Raw genomic sequence first — 24,166 nt, 5'->3', positions numbered from 1 at the left:
TATATGTGGGAGCAACGCTGTTTTAACGGGGCCATTGGAAGCTGTACAACGTGTTGATGAATCACCGTTGCTTGTTAAAAGAAAATACAGAACCCTTTTGTTTTTCAGTGCGTCCGAGAAACGGTCATAAACACAGCAATAACTGCTCTCGCGTTATTATCCGGCAAAAGAACGAAGCGGGCATTTTCTTTAATGCAGTTTAGCCGCTGCTACTGTTGCCGGTCGATTATAGCACGCGGGGACGTGGTTCAGGTGGGGTGGATGTCCATTTCGTTGTTCCGTGCTTCTCTTATCTCTGCTAGTTAAGCTACGTCGTGCTAGCGCTCATTTGAAGAGTAAGGAATGTTAAAACGTGAAGGGCGGGTAATTTGACTCGTTTTATGACGAAGAACAGCGGGACTGATAAAGTGAATGCCGCAGCTGACAGCGCGGGTGCTCCGCGACAGAGACGTGGATATGGCGGTTCAGGCGTGCTGGTTACAGCTGGTTGTGGTTTACGCAACGCGTAGCAACTGGTGCGTGCATGTGCAAGCCCGCGCTGTGTTCTGTGTCGTCCGTTTCTCTGTGTTCTGTGTCGTCTTTGTGTCGTCCGTTCCTCGTTTCTGTGCATTACACCGTACGTCCATTGTGCGGCGGTAACTTTGTTACGGTCGCGTGCAAGTTCTTTTCCCCGTGGATTGATCCCATTCGTTTAAACGTGTCAGCAGTTCTATATCGTCTCAACGAGGAAAGCAGTCTGTCCGTGTGTAACGCTGAATGTGTCACTCTTTCCCCGCGTACGAAAGTGCTATTAATAAAGGGCTTTAAGGGCCTTTACATTTTGATAAGACGTCTTTCCGAGCAGTGCATTTGTGTACCGTTGCGAAGCCTACTTTAAATGACTTGTTGTATAACCCTGCACGAGGAAACACGGTGTTTTAGGAAAGTGGTTAATGAAATGCCCCAGAGCCATCCGGCTTATATTGCCATATCAGGCTGCTTATAATGCGCCGAAATAATGTATTCTCCGCAGTGCATTCTGGTACAGCGATGAAGCCGACTTTTAGGGGGCTCAGTGTATAGCACAGTTGCGTACTCGCAGTTTCCATGGGGGTGTTTTTGCAACTTTTTTTTGAATAAGAAAGGGTTAAATTGAAGTAGCGTAATAAATGCAAAAAGCTATAGCGATGGTAAAGGTGCTACAGTTTACCCCGAAAAAGCCCGGTTTGGCCATTCTGCGCTGAACAGGAGCACAGAAGGGGGATCAAATATTGGTTAATTGAATTTAATTGAATCGAATAGAGTTTTATTTCACAACCATGTTGCAGGGAGACCAGGAAAAAAATCCCCGGCCGTCTCCACTAAAGTGAAACCTGGGGAGGGGCGAAGCATGCGCGGTGTATAAGTGTATTCAAAGATTGTAAGTCCTTCTCTTACCACATGGCGCTCTTATTTGGCGCCGGAGAAGCGCCCTGTAGGAGGAGCCATCGCGTGCTTGCTGAGGCGGTGGCGCCCTCTCTTGCGTTAAGCCGGATTTAAGCAATTAAATGAGAGACAGACTGGCCGTAAGTTGTCTGCGTGTCCCACGCCGGTCATAAACAGAGCAATAACTATTCCCGCGTTATTATCCGGCATAAGAACGAAGCGGACATTTTCTTTAATGCCGTTTAGACACCGCTGCAGTTGTCTGTCTAACATAGCATGCTAAGAAATATGCTTTACAGGAGGAAAACCTGGCGTTTGAAACCAATTTCGACAACGAAGTGAACAAATTTTAAATGCAGAGCATTTCAGTGACTCACGATGTCACCCGCGTTGACGTCCGTAGTTCGCACCGTCGTTGTCCCTACTATATAAAAAAGAAAATACTATCCGCCGCCAGGTTTCGATCCCTCGACCCTGCGGGTGGAACGCAATGTACATGGTGCTCTACCGACTGCGCCACAAAGCCGACACGGAATGGGACGCAACTAACGCGCCTTATATCGTTGACTCATTCAAATTACTGCTGACGAGCGCTCTCTCGTCAGCAGCTGCCACAAGTGCAACAACATTAACGTAACGCAAACTACTTAACGTCGCGCGCCCGCCTGAAATGCTCTGCATTTTGATCGTGCCCCTCGCGAGGGGGATGTTTATACAGGACCTCCTACTTCTAGCGGACTCCTGGCGCCCTCTTTCTGCCATTGTAGAGACTATGAGGCGGTCTTCCAAGGGCGCCAAATTTGAATTCTACAAAATTTGTTATTAATGCAATTAAATCCTGATTATTCCTGTGTTTCAAATAAGTCATTTTAGTTTATATTTAACTGGTTTTATCCTCCATTATACACTCGTTTTTTTTTACCGTCGTTTGACAACTTGATTTACCGTGACGACATGAGACGACGATGACAGGAGACGCTGAAAGCCCGATCCCCTAAGGTGCTTCGCCCCACAAAACCGTTGAAACAGTTTGTAGGGCCCTGGCCTGGCCTGCACTTGAAGTCGGTATAGACTTCCAGAAGCGAATGAGCACTGCGGTTGCCTTGAGCGATGAAGTCGCCCACGGCCAATATACGGGGATTTGGTTCTCGTTAGATCGCCCAGTCTGTCAATATAACACCTCGTGGGCGATGCCTTTTGGAGTCGGACTCGGCGCATTAACGGCGAAAGCGCTCAGCAGTGGGGTAAACACTGCCGGCGCTATCTGCAGTGCTGCTTTTTGATTCCCAAGTGCCAATCCCAAGCGAGGGGACGCTGGAGAGTTTCTGCCGACCGCAGCGGCGAGATGGAAAGGACGCTGGGAAGAGTCGTGGGCTCCGAGGCGTGCGCTTCGAATCTTCCGGAAGCTTCGGGCGGCAGCACGCGGACGGAGTGGGCTCGGGGGAAATTTGTGCGCGTGGCGTGCCTTCGAGTAATCCTCTTTCGTGGAGCGTAGTGTACGCTCGTGGTGCCTTCGGCTTCATTCAACGCGATCATTCAGCGCGGGCTTTGAAGGGCAAGTTGTTGGATTTGGTCGTGGCCGGTATAAGCCCGCGGGAATGAGGAAACTGGGAGACGACGTTGCGGTCGTTCTTGCCAGAAGGGAAGGTTCCCGTGTTTATGTCGCGATTAATTCTTTGGGGCGGCACACACGCCTGAATGCAAGCACGCATACACACATGCACGCATGCACTACAGCTTCTTTATATACGAGAGGCGCCTCCAAATAATCTTCAGTTTCTCGAGGCGTCGCACCCCTACCTACACTGATAAATAATTTACACCCTTAATGGTGAAAATTACTGGTTATAACTAACACGCTTACACCCTTAAAAAAAACGATAACACCCTTAAAGTTTTTTTTGTCGTGTGTAAGTCCTTTACACCCTAGCAGAACACATGATTACACCCTTAAAGGGCGTTTAATTACACCCTTTCAAAGGGTGTTTTTGTTTTTTGGTAGGGTGTAAGGGTGTTGTAGACAGAAATGGCGTAAAAATGTTACAGTGCACCTTTTTCTTCATTATGTGGCCTAATTAACTGCGCGTTTGCGTTAAACGTTGCGTGCTTGTTGCTCTCGCATGACAATCTTTTGATAGAAGCAAGGTTGTATGTTGCCGTCGTGTTCACGTAAGAGCTGTTGGCTTATGGGAGAACCGCATATAATCACTTGTTGGCCTCGCGCCATGAACACCCAAACATCATCATCATGGGACAACTGCAACGCCCTTTTTTTCCATGGCCATAAGGCATGCAGGCTGGGGCAGGAATGCTTGGCAACTTAAGTGGGGATGTCTGCTGTCTGGCCTAATAATAATGTAACTAAACGGAAAACCGTAAAGTCGCCCCTTCCGTTTCGCTCCAGAGGGGAACGTAATATAACTTTCCGGTTATGTTTATATGCCGTAAAACGTGGCGTCTGTATTTTTTATCACTTTTATTATTCATTACGACACTGATTCAAAGACTGCTCGAGGTATGAAGTAGATGAATGAAAACTCGAACCTCGTTAATTCGAACTCGCTTAATTCGAACTTGTGGTTTATTCAAACTGGCGCTGCGGTACCGGCAAAGTTATGTCTGTTAAAATAGCTTTCATTAATTCGAACTTCTTTTAATTCGAACAAATTTTAGGACCCCTTCGTGTTCGAATTAACGAAGTTCGGCTGTGAAAGCGTAACTCACAGTCATTTTTGTAACTTCGCATGCGAAGGGACCAAATTTGTTTTTCGAAATATTAAATGAGAAGGTGCAGTAATTCTATGCTGTGCCAGTACTGCGAAACCGCTCTCATCGTGAGTGATTACTTTCCTGCTTTATGCGTGGAGCCTCATACGGTAATTAACTAGCTCCCCCTCCCCCCTGTTTCCTGGACTCGATCCTTCTTATTTTCCTAAAGATCGGCACTGACGTCACTGCTCTGTTGTCAAAATGAAGCGCGTTATTTATGCCGTCGGGCATTGATCTACAGCTCGACCATTGTCATTCCCAATGCCGCAAGCTTCTTAGCCGGTGTACGGTCCCCGCGCATTAATGCTGGCGCTTGCCTCGAAAAGAATCCATTTTGAATTGGCGAAGCCGCGCGAAGTGGCTCCTGTGTGTGTATACGGTGCAGAGTCAACTCTACCGGCTTCTCGCATTTGCATAAACCTCGACTGAATTTATGCATGCAGCGACCTTTGGAAGATTCCCCTCACGCAAGTGGTACAAACTGAAGAGCGAATTGCCGAGGGAGCGCAGGAGGTTTTCCTGTCTTGACTGTCGTCGGCCTACATAAGGAGAATCGTTGGGGTGTTATTTAAATCTAATGTGATCCAGCATGTAGAGAATTGCTTTTGACCTTATAGCGGCGTTTGTAAGGCTAAACTTACCTTTTATCCTTCTTACTACCGTGACGTTATGCGTACTGGCGCTATAGATCTCAGCATCCGCAACTCACGGAGAATCGTGTACTGTGGAGTAGCGAATGGGGAGGATGAAGAATGGGGGAAGTGTCCTCCCCTTTCCATCACGCAGTTTTTTTTGTTTTTGTTTTTGAAGGCGTGTTGATTTTTGTTAATATTGGTCAATGCCACTTGCCGCCTGTCGCACGGGGGGCTGGGGCTAGTCGAGCTGTTCTACGGCTTTTTCTACCGGCTCCCTTTGCGTGAACTTTGTTTTTTTTTGTGTGTGTGCCAGAATAATTAAATCATGTCAAATCGATTTTGAGGAACTCCCCTCTACAATAAACGTTTACACAGTAATACCTGTATATTAGCGGAGAAAGAATAGCAGAAGGCGCAGTGACCCACCTTGGGGTATACCCCTTCGCCTTAACCAGTCTGTCTGTCTGTCTGTCTGTCTGTCTGTCTGTCTGTCTGTCTGTCTGTCTGTCTGTCTGTCTGTCTGTCTGTCTGTCTGTCTGTCCGTCCGTCCGTCCGTCCGTCCGGATAAGAGAGGATAAAATTTGTCGGGACACTTAAGTCTAGTTACGTGCTTCGAGCGTAACAGCATGGTGGATTCTTCTGTGTGTAATGCTGGTTCCACGAAACTACCATAGTACTCATTCGTAACTTCTCAATAGGGGGCATCGAATGACTCGCTGTCGAAGAAGGCAATTAAAGCAAAAGAAAAGACGCAAATACAACGTATACGACTTAAAAGTACACTTGACAAGAAATGCCGGGTTCACCTTAATGCTGGCGCATCAAAGCACGTAGGCGGGCTTATTTGACCCGGGGATTTTAAAGACGGTATTTTTTCTTTGGCTACTTGAACGCGAAGATTTCGGTATGTCTGTCTGTCTGTCCGTCCGTCCATTCGTCCGGCATATTTAAGGCAAAACACTCATACGTAAGTGATATTTTCAGCGTTATTTTAATTGTAAATTCATGGCTACTCGATTTTTGGTTAGCAGATAAAAAATATCGCGTTGAAAACATTGGTGTGAGAAAAAATTAGAAAAAGCGGTCGTGCGCGATTCTGTAGCCTCCGTGGCGGCATTCCAGAAAGTATATATGCGCAGCTTTCCGGCTCATCGCAATTTTTTCAGAAGTAATTACTCTGCAGTTATTTAGTGCAATTTGAAGAATTTTGGCACTGCTAATGCCGAGGGCGACAGCTTGCATTGTGCGGAGTTCGAAGTTTCTTCGCTAAACTCTACTACGTGTCAGAGCCAAGGAAACTTTCCCATTGAAATGCGTGGGCGCTAACCTTTCACGGCTGGCGAAAACTATTTAGAGTTGTGGAAGTTTCTTTCACAGTGTTCATGTCCAAGTCGACTCTCTGCTCCATGCGAAATATCACCTTCCTGCAGTGGTTCCACTAGGTTCCTGATGATTCGGAATTTGGAGCGAGAAAGCTGGGGATGCGAATATTTTCCAGGAGGTGGCACGCGAGCATTCGAACGCGGTAGAATTGAATTGTCTTAAGTAAACCTCCATCGTGTTGGGGGTGAAAGGGGGTTGAGGCAATGCGTGAGAGGTTGGTGGGGAAGAGAATGGAGGCATTTACGTGGCAGAGGGGGCAGACGACTATCGTCTTTCAACGACATTTGCGACGAAGCGAGCAGATACGGGGCCCATTTTTGTAGCACCTTAACTTCCACCCGGGCAGGGCATGTAATGCGAAGGCAAGATAACCGGTGTTCATTAACGGTGACAGAGTGGATCCCTGGAGAAGGCAAGCGTGGCAGGGGGCGGCAGAAGGTTAGATGGGTAGATGAGATCGAGAAGTTTGATTGGTCGCAGTTAGCACTGGACCGGGATAATTGGAGATCTATGGGAAGGCCTTTGCCCTGCAGTGGGCGTAGATAGGCTGCTGGTGGTGGTGGTGATGATGATAAAGACGATGATGATAATGAACTTTCACCGCCTACTTCTCCGTGGCTGGCGTGCACTCTTTCTCCTCGCGGGCGTCACGTGTTCTGCGCACACGGTGCGCTGCGCGAGGCTTTTTGGTAATACTGCGCAGCCGCTGCGGACGACACGCCGGGTTTTACGACTCGCGAGGCAGACAAGGCTCCATCCTTTAAAAAGGCACGAACCCGCGATCGTGTTAAGAATGGCGCCAGCTGTGCATCGTGGTTTCCAACGAGTGCGGGCATTGTGTGCCGTTTTTCACGCTGCATACAATCAGTGTTCGTTAGAGGGAGTTAATTAAATGTGAGACGAAGCATACGCCCTTGTTAATGGACCTCTTAAAGCTTTTCACGCCGTTTTTTCAGCAGTCAAAGGTAGCTTATTCCTCGCTCAGAAATTAGCGGCGAAAACAAATTAAACTTCATAATTAAGTTAGTTGACTTCGTGGTCTTGTTGGGGAAACTTTAAGGGGAAACGCTTGAAACAGGATATTCTTTCGTTGTAGTTTGAACGCGCCACCGGCCCAGTAAACTGGGTTTCGCCTCTGTTTGTATGAATCCTCTTTTGAGATTGTGATAGAGAAAGAAACGCTGCCACCGCTGACGTAGAACCTTTCGCAATCTCGGTCTCGCAGCCGATGCCTTTCCGACTACTCCACGCCGCCCGGTTCTATACGTGCAAAGCTTCGGACGTTACGTATACGCGCATCGCGCCTTGCTACAGGCGCTGCCGCCTGGCCGTGTGCGCAGACGCACCCTCATGTGGGAGGTAAATACGGAAGGGGAATCGGGATCGTCGTCTGAAAAGTCGTAAAGGAGTACTGACACGTAATTTTCGTGTTATGGTTTTTTTTTTCGCTTATGGGTGCCTACCAGTTCACTAATCATGGAAAGGCACATTAGACGGTCGGTCGCAGCGTAAATAATTATTTGCAGCCTTGTTCTTTCGTGTCAGTTTCGGTTTCGTCGCAACGAACACCGAGGCGGCCGCCATGACAGGAGGGTGCTGGTGACGTCACCGTTCTTGTCGCAGCACTGGCGTCACTAGATAAGATACAGAGTACCGTCACTGAGGCACGCAAGTGAGCAACGGCGGCCATTTTGGTGTTGATTAACGTTGCCAGATTGTCGCTTCTGCGGCCTCACCGCTAACTTTGACGAGGTCAAAACAATACTACCGAAGACACAGCAACCCGACATGTTCGGACTCACTTCTGCAGCGTTATCTTTGATTCGCGTTCGGAACTGCGCCAGTCGCGCGCGGGCACAGAGCAGGAAGGACAACCTTAGACTACCACAGTTGACCGACAGGAAACGCATAAACAACAAAATGGCCGCACCAATGTGCGAACTGACCAATGATAACGGCGGCGGCGCGGAACAACAGGAGAAAAGAGTGCTGATACTCTCCTTATGTAGTGACACTTGATTCCGCCATTTCCACGCGCCCGGGAAGCATGACGTCAGTCCCACAACCGTGACGTGATACACAAGGCGGAGTGGCGCGGCCGCGAAAGAAAAGCAAGAAAAAAGGCTGCACAAGAAAGAAATGGCGCGTTCGCAAGGACGCAGAAAGGCCCCAGCCGCGCACGAAAAAAATAGTGCTGTCGAAATGACGCAAAACACCTGGAGCATACGCAATTAAAGCAAGCGCAAAAAGAACGGAAGTACCACTGGCGCAGTTTCAGGCAGGGGGCGCGCGAGCACTGCGAAGGTGGGAAATTTAAAATGCATTGGGGGTAGCAGTGAACGGATAACGGCGCTGCAGCCCATTATGGCGGATCACTGCTCTGCACTCCCGACAGCTTTCACATTGAGTGGAACAGCTTTAATTTTTTTGCCTATTTCCGCAAACGCAACGATAATTGCTTCTTGCATCCACTGTTCCTTTATGACCCTTCTTTTTGCTTAACGCTGGCCGAACGAGGATTCCCCATCTCCCGCCGGTACTCGTTTAGGAGATTTGCTTGCCTTCCATCTTCTTCGCCTTCGGAGAAGCTGCTTTATCATTGGGCGCACTCGACAGGATAAAGCTACTGCACATGCGCATTGAAGGCACATTGAACATGCAAAGATGTTTGTCAGTGTTTAATCAATGCAAACGTCCTTCTCACCTTTTTGATAACATCTTGAAACATCTTGATAACATCTTGACATGGTCTAAACCGTTCTGCGCATGCGCTCTAAGGCGACCCTGTCGACGGCGCCAATTGAGTCGGCGCTTGCAAAGTCCAAAGATAAAATGCTTCAAGGGTCCTCATCAGAAGCGGCTTAGGGTGACAGAGTTTATTCTGTACACACACGCGTCCGTCTTGGCGTCGTCTGCCGTGACGGAAGTTTACTTTGCATAATGTCTCCCCTAGCTATCGCGTCGGCTCCTTCTTCGTTTGCTAAAGCATTTTTGGCATGCATTTTTCATGACCGTTCAGGAGCGCGCTTGCCGTCTCGAGACTCCTTTGTTGCTGCTGTTCGATCAGAAGAGCGATTATGCAGATGGCCTTTTCACCCGGAAAGTGGTTTCGACCACGTAACCCGAGGTGGCAGCCGCTTTCTCGGCTTGGCGCATGCGCGGCTGTGTGTGGGCCCGGAGGCGTTGATTGAATAACCCGGTTTTTGTTGGCAGCCGAAGGAACGGCGAGGTGCGTCTTTTTGTTTGTTCCTTTTTCATGCCCGTTTCGATGAATGCGTGTCAGGGACTTTCGCGTTTACGTAAAGTGAGCTGTCAGCGCAAGCTATAACTTTAGTGGAGGAAAAATAAGATTGCCACCACTTCGTCACCGTCCGGGCATTATTGTCATTGCCAGGTTTTTGTAGCCTGAGTTACACTGGCCGAGGTTGAGCAGTTTCGCGTGGCTCCTGGAGAGCCGTGCTGCGCATGCGCGAGGAGCAGTGACGGCACACGGCAAACAGAACGTTGCTCGCTGCCCGGCGTCTCTCTCACGCACCCCACGCGCCCAGGGTCTTCACCGACCTCCTTTCCACGCGTGGCGGCCCGGTCCACTTGATGATCACGCGAGGGGTGGCCGGGTGTGGATCCGATGGCTCGTGCGTCGCGGCAACACCGGCGGGCGTCTGTGGAACCATATTAGCTCCGGGGCGATTGGTGGCGCTGCGCCGGAGCCGCTTGATAAATACACGTGTCACATATGCGTATACCGTGTGTGTGTGTGTCATTGAAGCAGTAGTAAGCACGATAATCAAGCTAATTCTAGACAACCAGGTAACCTAAGAATAACCAGCTGAACCTTAGCTCGCGCTACCTATATCCTGGCATAGCCGAGCTAAGCCACTGCTATTTTTTCCCATAGATAAAGGAGCCGTCTTGGATATGAACTCTGTAAAAATACTTCGATGAACTCGACACACTTTCTGTGTAATGCGTTCTCAAACGTTACTGCGCATAGATTTAAAGCTGATAGATTCCATCGCTTTGGAACTTGATATGCAGCATCGTGATAAACTTGGAACTGCGCACAAAGCAAGCGTTAGCCTTGAATACTATCTGATATCTGCGATGAACCGGAAAGCTGCACTATGGACGTGGAAAACGTTTTTTTTTTGTTGTTGTTTGTTGGGAAGGGGGTGGGGTAGGCTGTAATAAATGGAATTACATTCAAGTGAAACTTCTAACCAGTTGACCAATCAATCGATCAGTCAGTTTTGATCTATCAGAAGAGAGACGGCTCTGTATTGAAAAAGCAGAGAGCTTTGCAGGACTTTGCAGTCCCCTCAATGCTTCGCTGCTTGGGGTCGGGGATGTAGGAAAAAGAGGCCCTAGAAAGAGGTGCGGAAAAAAAAAAAACGAACACTGGCGTGGCTTGACGTGCTTGACGGACTATTTTTTCAGAGTGTGTCACAGAATTCACAATTTTAAAATGTGACCAATGTCCTCCAAAATAGAAAACAAACTTTTTTAAGGCCTGACGCTGCTATGTGGGGCAAGTTCATGGTCGTAGGATAGTCTTCAGAGTTACCGGCCCTTGATCTAGGCGTTCAACATTAAAAAAAAAATCGGAAACTTGGTGCCAAGTAGGCCACACATTCTAATAAAAAAATAGCTGCAGCTTAGCTCCGCTAACCTTGGATATGTAAAGCAAAAGCTTGGCTTAGTCTGGTTGAGTTTTGGTTTCGCTTGGTTTAACTTTTGATTTAGCTGTATTGTCGACCACGTCTCAAAGCCGTTCGGTTCCGTGAAACGCTCACAGAAGGAGGCCGGGAGAACGCGACGAACGCGGCGTTTATTCATGGCGAACGCACCGTTCCTCTTCGCCGGGCGCGAGACGAGTCACGTTGCCCGAAACGACCCAGCGCCGCATACATGAAAGGCTGCGGGGGTGGTTGGCTGCCTCGGCCGCAGCGGGCATCCGACTAAAACCTGACCACAACCGCCGCCAAATCGGCCTAAACGCACCCAACTATGCTGGCAACGCTGTCTTTTTGGCCTCGAAATCTCTCCAACTTTGGTGTGAAAAATTGAGGGGCTTTGGCCATGCTGACAACGCTGACAACGTTGTTTTGTGCTTTTCTTGTTCGTCTGTCCGTGCTTTTGCGGCACCGTTTCAACTGAACGGACGGACGGCCTGTACGCTGTTGTAGTTTGAAATGGCAGCTGTTATCCAGCTGACGTTCCTAGGGTGCTACCGAGCCTCACGTCAGTCCGCGCCTCAACTTCGAACATTCAGCTTCGACGACGCAAAGGCGGAGACTTAGCGAGCTCGATTTTGTGGCCGTCTACGTCGGTGGTAGCGACAAGCTCGTCAGGAGGTAAGTGTTTAGTCATGTGATATTGCGCTTTTTATACCCCGAAGAAAACACACAAGGTGTTGCTGGCTTAAGGGCTCGTGGTAGAAGTGTAGGCTCATTTTAAAGTGGGTAAGCTACGTGCCATATTTCTTGCGAACGCGCACCCAAAAGCATAGCGTCGTGATTTTTTTTTTTCTTAGGGGCTCGTCTGCGTAACTGAGCTCGAATCTGCTAGCTATGGTGTCACTATGCTTACTACTGGTGACAGTTATTACACCGAGGTGGACGTTCACAGCCCCAGTAAGCAGAACAGGGGTTCTGGGTTGCATGCACAAATGCAAAGTGGGCACAGTTTCGGAGGTATTTATTTCGGTATCGTATGTGATCGAGACGTCGCTCACTGCTTCCATTACAGGGGCTGGTCGAAAATTTCCACTACAGTCGGCGCACGTGTACGAGTGGCCGACGGGTGACCTGCGCTGTTTCTAAAGAGAGACAGACCTACCTCAAGAGACTGCTTGTCGATGCCTTGGGCTAAGGGCGTCACTGTTCTCGTTGCGGGTGTAAGTATTTCGCAAAATCTGCGCTTCGCAGCCTGTCTTTCGTAGAGACAGTGCAGTGAAAGTATATTCCTGTTGAGAAGCTGGATTATATAAGCGTGCGTGCGTCCGTGCGCGCGTGTGTGCGTGTGTGTGTGTAAAAATACAATTTGCACCTGTCACCACAATTTCTGTTGTAATTTTTTAGGAAACATAATTGAGAATTCCTGGCACTCGCACGCAGGAGTTAGAAGATTGAATGGATTCCACACACAGGATACATGCCGCGACTTATTCTGTTCAGGGGAAAGTGAAATGGAGACACTCGATGCTAACAATGAACATACTGCATACCATGAGGTGCACCCACCTAATGCACTCACATTTGGTGCCCAAACATTGGTGTTGAGTCCATTCAAAGCTGCTGTTTTTTTTTTTTTTTTTTATCGCTAAGACTGCACTACAGAGGTTGCTGTACATGGTCGTTTTAGAAGTCAGTTATTTATTGCAATTTACTAATGAAATTGCGTTTCGGCAATAATTTCCTCAAGCAATGCAAGTGGGGTTTTAAGATTAAAGGAGCCTCAGGTAATCGAAGAATAGGTAGCCATCGCTACTTTTTTGCTGACACGGGGCACTCCTTGACCGGACTGGTCCCACATCGCCAGACGAGAATTTTTCTCGCATTGCTCATGCCGTAGTCATCATCCTGAGTCTATTTGTGTACACTCCAGAACAGAGGCCTGTCTGCTCCATATCCGATTTCTCCTATCCTGCTTTATCCAAATCCATCTGTTGCCCATAGGTTTTCCTCTCACACTCATCCACCGAGTGTTCCGTTTTATTGAGGCCTCTCATTCCTTGATTGCAATCTTATAGGTGTGTGCAAGTTTTCATGTAACAAAAGGTGCTTTTAAACGAGTAGTGATGCCAAATTCCTTGATGAAAAATTAATCATAATGTTTGACTTCGATCTCTACGTACAGTGCTCAGCGATTGAAACGCGACACTCGGAGCGCGTGGCTGCCGGTGCTTGTTGTGCCACAGGTGAGCGTTTGTGAAAGCGAGCTGATGCATTGTGGTATGCGATGAGCGTGAGAGCGTTCGTGACGCATGCTTAGTGTATCCGGGAGGCAGCCCTTCAGTGTGTGGTTCTTGGCGGCGCCATAGGGGTGCTACATGCCATGGCTTCAAAACGCTGCACCTGCGTGCTGCGCCGCGACGTGCGAAGCTGGGCGAGCTGGCACCGCGCGCATTATGAAGAATTTGAATGCACATTTATCGCGATGTGTTATTCTGGCGCGGTGCAGCGTTTTGAAGCCGTGGCATGTAGCACCCCTATGGCACCGTCAAGAACCACACACTGAAAAAGGCTGTCTCCCAGATGCACTAAGCATGCATCACAAATACTCTCACCCTCACCGTATACCACAAGCGTCAGCTCGCTTTCACAAGCGCTCACCTGTAACACAACAAGCACCGGCAGCCACGCGCTCAGAGTATCACGTTTCAATCGCCGAGCGCTGTACACGGTCACTGGCCAATTTCTTTGGAATGTCCAATAATTCGAAAGCATCAGTGGCACTGCCATCTACCTAGTTGTGCCAGTGTATAACGACGTCTGAAATTTCATACGGTGAAGTTATTCGCCATCTGATTTTTCTGACTTTTTGTTTGCCGCGACGAGAGGTCCAAAATGGCCGTAATCGCAGCAGCTCCATTTCTGTTCTCTTTATCCCACAGCCTTTAACTACAATTTTCACGTTCCACCCTTGGCCAACTTCTTCTGAGCAGCTCTTTCTCTTCCTTCACATATTTGTTTGCCGCGACGAGAGGTCCAAAATGGCCGTAATCGCAGCAGCCCCATTTCTGTTCTCTTTATCCCACAGCCTTCAACTACAATTTTCACGTTCCACCCTCGGCCAACTTCTTCTGAGCAGCTCTTTCTCTTCCTTCACATAAAGCATTACAAGTTTCTCCGTTGTGGGTTACTACCAGTGAGATTGCGTTATCCGCGCACATTCGTTTTTTCAATTGCTTTCACATTCTCTTTTTTTTATACTGAGTAACTTCAAATTAACCAATATATTGGGTTTTAGCTTTGAATTATCAAGCAATTTCTTCTACTGAATTGCGTGTAAAATTACTGGGACCTGAACATCACTTCCAATTAACTGAAAATTCTAATTGGGTGACTTGAAATTATCAAGAGTCGACTGCAGTTGAATGGCTTGCTCCAGGGATTTAAAAGAGGTGAGGTACACTAGTGGTTGGTATGACCTTTACTTTAATGTCAGGATTGCAGCAAGTAATAACTCTTGGTTTCTTACTCATACCACCACAATGATGGGAAAGTTCTTTCCAGATTATAAATTTTGCACAGGTAGCATTGCACTTCAGCCAACATTGGCAAGAGTTACACTTTTGTGCAAGGCTTTTGTGGCGCGCTTTCCTGCATAGCTTTGGTGTCGTGCTAAAAAACCTACCCCAAGGAACAAGCCATGCAGTGAGGCTTGAAAGTTTGCATGTTGTGCGGCAGAGCCAACTTTTATTTCTGTATTAATAAGCTTAAAATCAGACCTTTAAGTGAACCAGAGAACAGTAGGCCGTTTGCCCTTAGGAGCGCATGGAAAAACAACTAACGAAGCAGTTGCACAGAGGAATGACCTGAGCGGCATTTCCAGTTTGAGAAGCTCAGGGTAAAATATGTTTTGAGAGGAGGCTGAGAGCAATGGATCGACATATGTGGACAGCTAAGGTTTTCAGGTACATATACATGAAAAGCGTGGGCACGCAGTGGTTAAGGACGACTAGATGAAATGCAGAAACAACAGTGGAGAAGCTAAGACAGCCAAAGTAACCAAAACGAGGCAAGGCAGATAGAAATGAATAAATGGAGAGAAGAAATAGAAGCTAAAACGTCGTTAGAAATGTACAGGGCTGAGAAATTGGACAATAGAAAGGAAAATTTCTACGATAATTCTAAGGGAAGCGTTTTGCTTCTTGAGGCTAGGACAGATTGCTTGCGAACTAAGAGCTTTGTGGGGAAGTATACTCAAAGTGATGGGGTATGCGCAGTCTGCGGAAAAGAAACAAACTATGTGGCACATAGTGTTTGAATGCGAGGGTATCCATCCAAACCTAGAGGGAAATGTTTGGCTTCCAGAAGCCGCAGGGTTTCAGGGTAGCACAGAGGAAGTCAACTTCAGGGCTGTCGAGGCGACAAAGAGAAGATTAGAATGCTGGTGGACGAAAAGCACACAGGGGAATATTGCCTAGGACAGTTACCACGTGTAACAGAAAGAATAAGTATTCTGTGCCTAATAAGTGTTTTTTGTGCCTGCCCTAAGAGCAGAGCTAGTATTAAATGCGTGTAGAACACGGGTATATTAGTTTTTTTTTTTTTTTTTGGTAAGATGACATGTCATCACCCCGCTACAAAAGGGATACCACTATCAGTCATCATCATCATTATTAATGAGGTGCAAGCCTTATCTGCTCCATGAGGCGAAATATTTAGTGTTATAAGCAGTGAATAGCCCTGATATTTATCAGGTATGCGTGGAGCATAGCTTATGAACAAAAGTGTGCTAAAAGGAGAAATAACAAAAAACGAAGCAAGTCCTTGGTGGCTCTTGCAAGACTGCGTGGCTCAATAACCTCCCATCTGGAGCCATCAGATTGCCTGGTAATTGTCGGAGCTGTTGGGGGACTACATAATTGTGCCTCAATAGCACGCCAGGCGAACCTATCAGTTTACGTGATGTTTCTCAAGGGTATTGGAGTTACTAGCACCGTGTCTTGGTATGGAATGTGCTCGACGTCGGGTGTACTGCTAGATTCTGCACCAGCTAACTTTGGTCGACCAGGCAAGTACAATGACAAGACCAAAGTGCAGGAAGCATATAATGACAGCTGAAGCCACAATGCTTGTTATTTAAAAACCACATAAGCAGACTAAGTGCCCCAAGGAATTTTTGTAAATTATAAATGCTTCAAACAGTAAACAATGTTGCAAATTGAATTAATGGCGAACACTAATCATGAAGAATTTTAATTTTCCCACCTTTAACATAACATATAAATAGCCATTTCATTTTGTCTTTGAAATATTTATTGCCTTGGTGGACTTGCCCATTTTACCCATTTACTGATGCTTCATTTAATTAGTCTATTGCTTCGGTTAAAGTGGAGCAGGAAATTTGTAATGCAAGTTAAAGGTGTCATGGCCATACAACTTCTCACGTGAAACACATATAAACATTTTTTCTTGCATGCTCATGCTCCCAGCGCTGCTGGAGCAGCAAAAAAAGTAAGGAAAAAACGGAAAAAACACTTTTCAAAAATGAACAAGGGCTGGAGTTAAACAGCTGTATATCATGCTTTTCCTGACTGGGGTAAATTGAATAATGCCAACTGTTCAGCTACAAGGTTAGGATAGGTTAGGTATAAAAGAAATTTCATTGCAACACAGGCAATCTGCTTGCCATTTCTTATTTAGAGGGCACCCCTTAAGTGCCCGCTTCGCTTCTGTGGTTTCACGTCGCTGTCGGCTTCGGTGTAACCGAATAAAGAGGGCACCAGAGATAAATGAGATAGAGCAAACAGGAAGGTGGAGGTTCACATCACTGTCGGCTTCGGAGTAACCGAATGAAGAAGAGGGCACCAGAGATAAATGAGATAAAGCAAACAGGAAAATAGAGGAGGAAAGTATGGTGAAAGTGTGAGGGGGAGGGCAGTAAGCAGAGGCCGCGCGAGACATGCTCGGCAGCAGTGAGGCACTGTGATAAAACACCGGAGTTGCGCCCGCTGTCGTGTGTTCACTGATGACGCGGTCACTTCTGAGACACAGCAGCTACGCGCCGTCACCGAGAAGACTGCAGTTTGCACTGTGCTCCGATTTTGCATTGGGGGTATCGTAATCTTGAGCAACCTATTTTTTTTCCATTCTTTCTTTACTCTTTTTTTTTTTCCTTTTGAGAATTATTTCTAGCTCAGTGTTCAGAGAGGTTCACAGTATACTAGTTACGTATTATCATGTTTGCGATTTCTTCTAGTGCAGCCAGTGGTGAGCAAATTCAGTGTCAGATATTCTGCTACCAATCATATCAAAATCACTCTGTACAAACTGCAATGGAGGACAAAACACGCATGGACTGCCGACAGAGCTCAGAACATTTATTTTGCATTCCAACTTTTTAAATGCTACCTTATCTTTATACGCACAGTGGGCAATGGTATCATCATGCTGGACTCCAATGTGCCAGTGTATTTGTCCAACAATGCTCAAACCATAGAAGAAATCATTGTTTCTGAAATAAACCAAACAGAACAAGCTATTCTTAGTTGAGCACCAGTTTTCTTGTGTGAGCCATGAATATGGCGGAAAAGCCAGCTTGTTCTATTTCACACATCTGGAGAATGTAGAAATGTGTGGAAGCTTACCTCAGGTGCCACACACACCTAATTGAACATAGCTTGCACGATATGGAAAAAACAGTGAAAACATGTCTGTTACTGGTGGCTGGTCACAGAAAAGAACGAATAAATGCCGGACTTTTCTGAAAGACAACTCTAGCAGCAAGCCACACGGTCCGCAGAAGCAGCGCGACACAGGACAGTGAGCGTGCTCACCCACTGAAAGACAGCATAACTAAATAAAAATACCTTGTATGCATTAAAATTTTCTGCCAATCCATTATGGTGACACAATTGCTACAAGTGCATTCTCATTGCACCATAATTTGCAACAGCGGATTTTGTGTTTTGTGGATGAATACCATGCTACTTTGGCTTTGTTTTTAAGCTTAATGAGTACCCAAAATCGCAATAATTGTAAGTGGCCTCTCAATTTAGCGAAATGTCGATGCTCGTCTGGTAACATTGATGTCAACAAACTTCCAAGATGGCGGCGTCCATGTCTGTTTACGGCAAGTGAGTTATCGAACTCAAATACCGCTTAATAATTATTTACGGTCTATATTACGAGGTTTTCGAGCTTAAGTGACGCACCCGAAGCCCAAATAGCTTCGAAGCCTAGCGATTCTCTACTGTTAAGCTGTGTATAGTACAAATAGCAGTGGAATCGGCCGACCTGCTTACCGGCGTTGTTGCACGTCCCGTGGCTGTAACTTGGTTGCTTCATTGTTTGCGGCTGCGCCGTTGTTTTTATAGTACTCCTTTGATGTTCAGGCATGATTTGCCGTGAATGTAACCTGCCTGGTTGCATCGATATCGTTGAAAACCGCGAAGAATGACCGTTACGATTTGCCGAACTTCGCGTCGAGAACTTGTGACGATGCGATGACGATTGGATGTCTTGCGAGTGAGAGAGTGCGAATCAGTCAATGATCGAACATTCGTTTTAAAACATTTAAATGTGATGAAATCTGATTTTTATGAGGTTGAAATTTACGGGTAAATTTGTCCGCGGTAAGGCGAGGGCGACGCTCACAAATGTTGCACACATCGGTGGCGCAGCTGCGGGTATTGCGGACGTTCAATGGGAATGTGTAGCGAAAATTAGAAGTTGATTGAACACTGAAAGCGTTCATAATAACCGAACATAATAGACAGGACGAGATTGCGATACACGTTTGCATGTTTTGGAACATGCAGTGAGCACCTTGCTTACAGGTTGGTTAACTTCGATGGCCAAACAATTATGGTGCTTTTTGCTTCAGCTATCAAATATTACTCCACAATGGAGTACGCTGGAATGCTATCCCCATACACTGCAGGGTGTCGTTACGTTCTAATGTCCATGCAATGCATCCAGTACTGTGGCCCCACTGTCGCTCAGCTGAATGCTGGGGAGTGCCACATTTTATCAGAAAATGTGATGTGGGCCTGACTGTATCAAAATTTGCCAGGATCCACAGTACAAACGTCAGGAGTTCCTCCACCACAATTTAATCTGGCTGGTGTTGTAGTGGCCAAGGACAAAAAGCGTTGGCTAAGAAGCTATGCACAAGTTTATGCATCTTGCCTATGCCACTAGTGCGTATGTATACAAAATATGCGGGCACACATATATGCATACACCAGCATATATGCTTACAGAATGCAATGCATGCTAGATGAAAAAAATTTGTTTACGTAATGTCAATTGATGTGGTAGTGCTTGAACAGACACTGCTTAGTGACTGTTACTTATCTTGTTTTGTGTGACTAGTTCAGCCACTATTCTGGGTTCGACAGTGCATGATGACCTTGGCATTGTTTATGCTGTGAAGTTCTAAAAGCGTGTGGCTAAGGCGTTGTGCTGCTGAACACGAGGTCGCGGGTTCGATTCCCGGCCACGGCGGCCGCTTTTCTAATCGAGGCGGAAAGCAAAATTGCTCGTGTGTGTGAGGTTGCGGCGCACGTTAAAGATCCCCAGGTGGCCAAAATTTATCCGGAGCCCTCCACTATGGTGTGCCTCATCACCTGCGTTGCGTCGGTGCATTAAACCTTACAATCAATCAATCAAGTTCTAAAAGCGTGATGATGAACACAATATCAGCTGAATTAAACCCTACAATCAATCAATCAAGTTCTAAAAGCGTGATGATGAACACAGTATCAGCTGAATTGCATGGCCTGTTTCTTGGAAACTATTGGAGGGTAGAAGAGAAAATGTTTGGGCATGTTGGTTCATACTCACACGAGAAACATAGTGCAGTAAAAACACAAGTCGAGGACGGGACAAGTGCAAAGTTTCAACAAATTCTTTATTGCAGGACCAGCGCATATAAACACATCTGGCTCGTAAGAGGAGAAAAGGAAACAAAAACAAACAGCAAAAGATGAGAGACGAAAACCGCCACGTGGTTTGCAGGGCAGGAAAACAAAACGTACAAACCACATACAGACATCTGGCCACTAGAGAAACGCTACTTTTTGTGCACTACTTGCCACGAATGGGGCTCCATTTTTCAAATTGATGAATACCAATTCGGTTGTGTTTTAAGAAATATTACAAAAGGCAAAAGTAGCAACTGGTCCTGATAAATAGTGATTATAAAAGTTCCCTCAGCTTTCTTGCAATTCTCAAACTTACTTAACTTTAAATCGGTATAAATTGGAATCAGTAAGCTCACATGCCAAATTGCTTCGGTGTCTGCGCTTGTGTCACGCAGTGGTGTAGCCCCAAGCTAGCACATCAGGATGGCTAGGTTCTACTGTCTCACCCTTCGGAAGACGCTCCTCTCCGTTTTCTTTATGCCGACGCACGGGCAGGCTATGGCGGCAGCGTCCACCGCTCTAGCCAGGCCGTGGCCGACACTGCAGCGTTCAGGACGCCGCCCCCGCGGATTTCAAGTAACGGCTGGTAGAATCTCTGGTTTCACTCGTTGTAGAGCCACGTGTGAGAAGAATTCAAGGGATATCCCATGGGCAATTGTTGTAGGTGTCGTTTCAAGCTTTGCTTTCCAACAGTTTTTCGTTTTGATGTTTTTCTCTCTTCCTCTCCTATTACAAGCCAGATGTGTTTATACATGCTGGTCCTACAGTAAAGCATTTATCGAAAGTTAGCTCTTGTCCCGTCCTCACCCCATCCTTTGCTTCTACTGTGCTGTTTTCTGTGTGGTCTAACATTGTTACACTCTTTCTTTTTTTTCTTTCTTGCACGCATATTTCGGCAGACTTCAGAGGTTGACAAAATGACAGATGCAATTCAATAAGGTAGGGCACCTAGCAAACTTATACTAAAATTTATCTGTACTACTTGCATCACTACACACTGTCACAGCCATCACTAACTTGGGGGAGGAGCCGCACCCCACTAATGAGAGGGTGGGGAATGATGAGTGGGATCACGACTGTGCTTACAAGAAGCAGATGTGGTCCTCACTAGTGTAAGAAAGCCATGGAAGCATGATGCAGCTTCTTATATGTGACAGTTACGAACGAGTAGGATGCCGCTGTCTCCCTTCCGCATCATCATTCCTTCTCTCGGTCTTGCCATCTTTGACATGCTGGCCACGTCATCCAGCAAGATGAAGAGCATAACACTGCCCCTTCCAAAGGAGCAGTGTTATGTCACCCATGCCTCATTGACATGGAGCCTCCTTTAAGGAGTGCGTGTGTGTTTGCTCATGCATATATGTGGAATTGCATTGTGCCATGTAATCCTGTAAAAGGAGAAATTGATTTTTTTCTTCTTGCAATCATTTGTCTAACTGTTACTGCCTTTTTTTTTTTGCCAGGACCTGTTACTCCCAGGGAGCCACAAGCCAGGACACAACAAACTTGGTATAAACTTCGCACCACTGGTGTTATGTTGCTGGAGCCCAACTTCTGTTCATGGTCAGCGGAGTAGGGTGCCTCATTTGTTTGAGCTGCGTGTTAGAGCCAGGACACTTGCAGAGCAAGAAGAAAGTGATTGCTGTGGAGCGATTCAGTGATTTTGTTGCTCATGCCCTGCCAAAGTGCAAAAAGAATAGTTTTGCAAAGAATTATTAACACTGCTAAACTTTTTTCTTTGCGTGCGACAGCAGCAACATGGCCAAAGCATTTTTCATTTTGGTTCCTATCGCTTTGGTACGAGGGCGTGGCTCAAAAAGATATCCTGAAGATAACTACATGTACGGTTCTCATTGCCGGCCTTGACCGGGGTCCACTGTTGTATACCCAACTTGGCCACATGTAGGGCTGGCAAGCCACCTTGAGGAAGGTGCTACAAGAGGGGCGCAGCTTATCTGAATGCGCCACAGCCCCTGAAGAAATGTTTGTCGAGTAGTGCTCCTGCTACTGCAAAACATTATGCTTCCGCGCAAGAATGACTGCGTTGCCACGCTTGAAATATGGCCAAGTTGGAACTGTTTTGCACACACTCAAGCGTTTCCGCATGTGCGCAAACGAGGGTCGCCAAAAAAAAGCTTCTCCATGTAAAGACAAAGTTGGTAAAGGTTCTGAACGTTTGAATGAACGGGTATGCTCAAAAACTAATAATGGTAGTCAAGCAGGCAGATATAGTACCTGTATGGTTTAGTTGTGCACTTTGACTTCTGCATAGGTGAGAATTGGGTCCGGCTGACTGATGCTGACTTGTGACTAAGTGCCCAATTCGAGGTGCTGACTGGTGATATACATACTGACTGGAACGGTCGGTACTGATTGATACAGCCACTACATCTTCGGCCAGCAGTCACACTGTGAGAAAAGCGAAGCTGGTGAGGTTGGAGATTATTTAGCCCTCCTGACGGGGCGTGCCGCTCCTACCCAGCAATTTTTTGGCACACTGGCCCCCATTGTCGCTGGCTGCCATGGGTAGGTCACTATCTATGAAGCCAGTCGTCGTTTTAGCCACGGCAAAGTAAAAAAATTCCCCCGCATTTCCCCGAGGGGGAGAATGTGAAAGTGCGAATGCACGGTTGTCGGCCCGCTTGCGGCGCTTGCGCTCGGCCCCCGCAGCCCACCGCCTCGCCGCCTTCTCTTCCATCTCTTCCATCGGGTTTGTAGTATCACGTGTACGGTGTACACCACGCAGTTATCAAGCCGCTATAACGCCGCTGAGTCGCCAACGCACGCCGCTGACGACGTAGTTTGAATGCGTTAAAGATATAAGGCGCGTCACTAACACTGATATCAGCGTCGCGTCCGTGGCTTGGTCGGTAGAGCGTCGCGCTGCGGCCGCAAAGTCCTCGGATCGAAACCTGGCGCCGGATGCTGTTTCTTTTTTAAATATAGAGGAGCACTGCGGACGCCGCCGCCGCCGGCGGTGGATGGTTTGGGGTCGCTTATAAAGTGCATAATCCACATGGATTGTTTATGTATTGTTGTTGAAGTGCAGTTATATAGAATTTAATTTCTCCATGTCAGACTATTTCTCCAATGCCAGAATATAATTTTCAATGGGTACGTGTGCCTTTCATGGCCATTGCTATTGTTTTTCGTGCCTACAGTTTTGTACACTTCAATGTAAGCACACAAATGACACAAATATATTTGTTAATTGCAGTTGTACGCCTTGTAGCATAAAACCTGCATTACAAGTGTATGTCGGTGTATATATTTGTGTGGATTGTTATGAATAAAATTTATTTACTAGTGCGATTCCTTTTCTTGTGTTGCATCTTGTCATTATAGTTTGTATCTGCTTGTCCAAGTGTCAGTTCTACCCACCGCGGTGGCTCAGTGGCTAAGGCGTTGCGCTGCTGAGCACGAAGTCGCGGGTTCGATTCCCGGCAGCGGCGGCCGCTTTTCTGATGGAGGCGAAAAGCAAAAACGCCCGTGTGTACGAGATTTCGGCGCACGTTAAAGATCCCCAGGTGGTCAAAATTAATCTGGAGCCCTCCACTACGGTGCACCTCATCGCCTGCGTTGCGTCGCCGTGTTAAACCCTAAAATCAATCAAGTGTCAATTCTACAAGTAACCTTGACTGCCAGGTCCTGCTTAACAGATTGAAATGAAAATATGGCAGCAAAGCAAGCCATAAATCCTACTTTATTTTTCACTAAGTGCAGACAAAATTTTTACTGATTTTTTACAGTTCGTCTGAGTACACTAGCTGGCAGGAAAGGCCTCCACGGCACTATTACAAATTTAAAAGTTCCCATTCATAACATGAATGGGATGACAACTTGACCAAAATGTTTAGAGGTGGCACAACTTTTCACTGCGACCAATAGCATTATCTACCTGTCTGCTCTTGCCTGAAATGGCAATATCTGGTGTAGACCATGGTTTGCTCACTGTTGATAGAAATACCCTAAATCCTGAAGGGCTGCGATAAAACACCGGTCTGTCAAGGGAGCACCAAATTTCTAAGTCAATACAAAATCTGAAAGTAAAGGTGCTCTATTAGTCTAATGTAGTTAAGTGACCTCAACAGCTGAAATACGCATCCTTTTTGCAGGAGGGAGGGAGGGGGCTTCGTTTTACAAGCCGAAGCTGCACATGCTTCTTGAAGGACACCACATTAGGAGCTATGGATCAAGTTGGACCACTTGGGTGCCTTGAAATGTGCAACAAAGTCTCTATACAGAGGTTTTCTTTTCAACCTCTGCCAGAAAAATGGCTGCCACAGCTGGGATTGAACCCACGTCTTCGATGATGGCAGCAAAACATCCTAGTTGCTGGGCAGCTACAGTGGGTTACCGCAAGACACGCCTGCTTAGG

At 46.8% G+C, this 24,166-nt stretch overlaps 1 protein-coding gene and 2 long non-coding RNA genes across 8 annotated transcripts in view; 1 reads left to right on the top strand and 2 right to left on the bottom strand.

The window, feature by feature from the left end:
- Positions 1 to 24,166, bottom strand: part of LOC144162335 (microtubule-associated serine/threonine-protein kinase 3-like) — a gene marked incomplete at its 3' end in the record, with an annotated part of 489,334 nt that overhangs the window by 405,588 nt on the left and 59,580 nt on the right.
- LOC144162330 (uncharacterized) lies at positions 11,293 to 23,162 on the top strand. The gene is made up of 3 exons (XR_013320654.1): positions 11,293 to 11,545; positions 11,940 to 12,087; positions 21,252 to 23,162. It is a non-coding gene; the product is annotated as an uncharacterized LOC144162330 (long non-coding RNA).
- Positions 17,204 to 18,346, bottom strand: LOC144161848 (uncharacterized). Its single transcript, XR_013320505.1, has 3 exons — positions 18,166 to 18,346; positions 17,509 to 17,540; positions 17,204 to 17,375 (listed from the first exon to the last, which is right to left on the bottom strand). It is a non-coding gene; the product is annotated as an uncharacterized LOC144161848 (long non-coding RNA).

Source organism: Haemaphysalis longicornis, unplaced genomic scaffold, assembly GCF_048455015.1.
Source record: "Haemaphysalis longicornis isolate Haplotype H1 unplaced genomic scaffold, Haemaphysalis longicornis Haplotype H1 scaffold_12, whole genome shotgun sequence".
In the NCBI taxonomy this organism is placed as follows: Eukaryota; Metazoa; Arthropoda; class Arachnida; order Ixodida; family Ixodidae; genus Haemaphysalis; species Haemaphysalis longicornis.
Note: the sequence above shows the minus strand (reverse complement) of the source record. Positions and strands in the feature narration are given on the sequence as shown.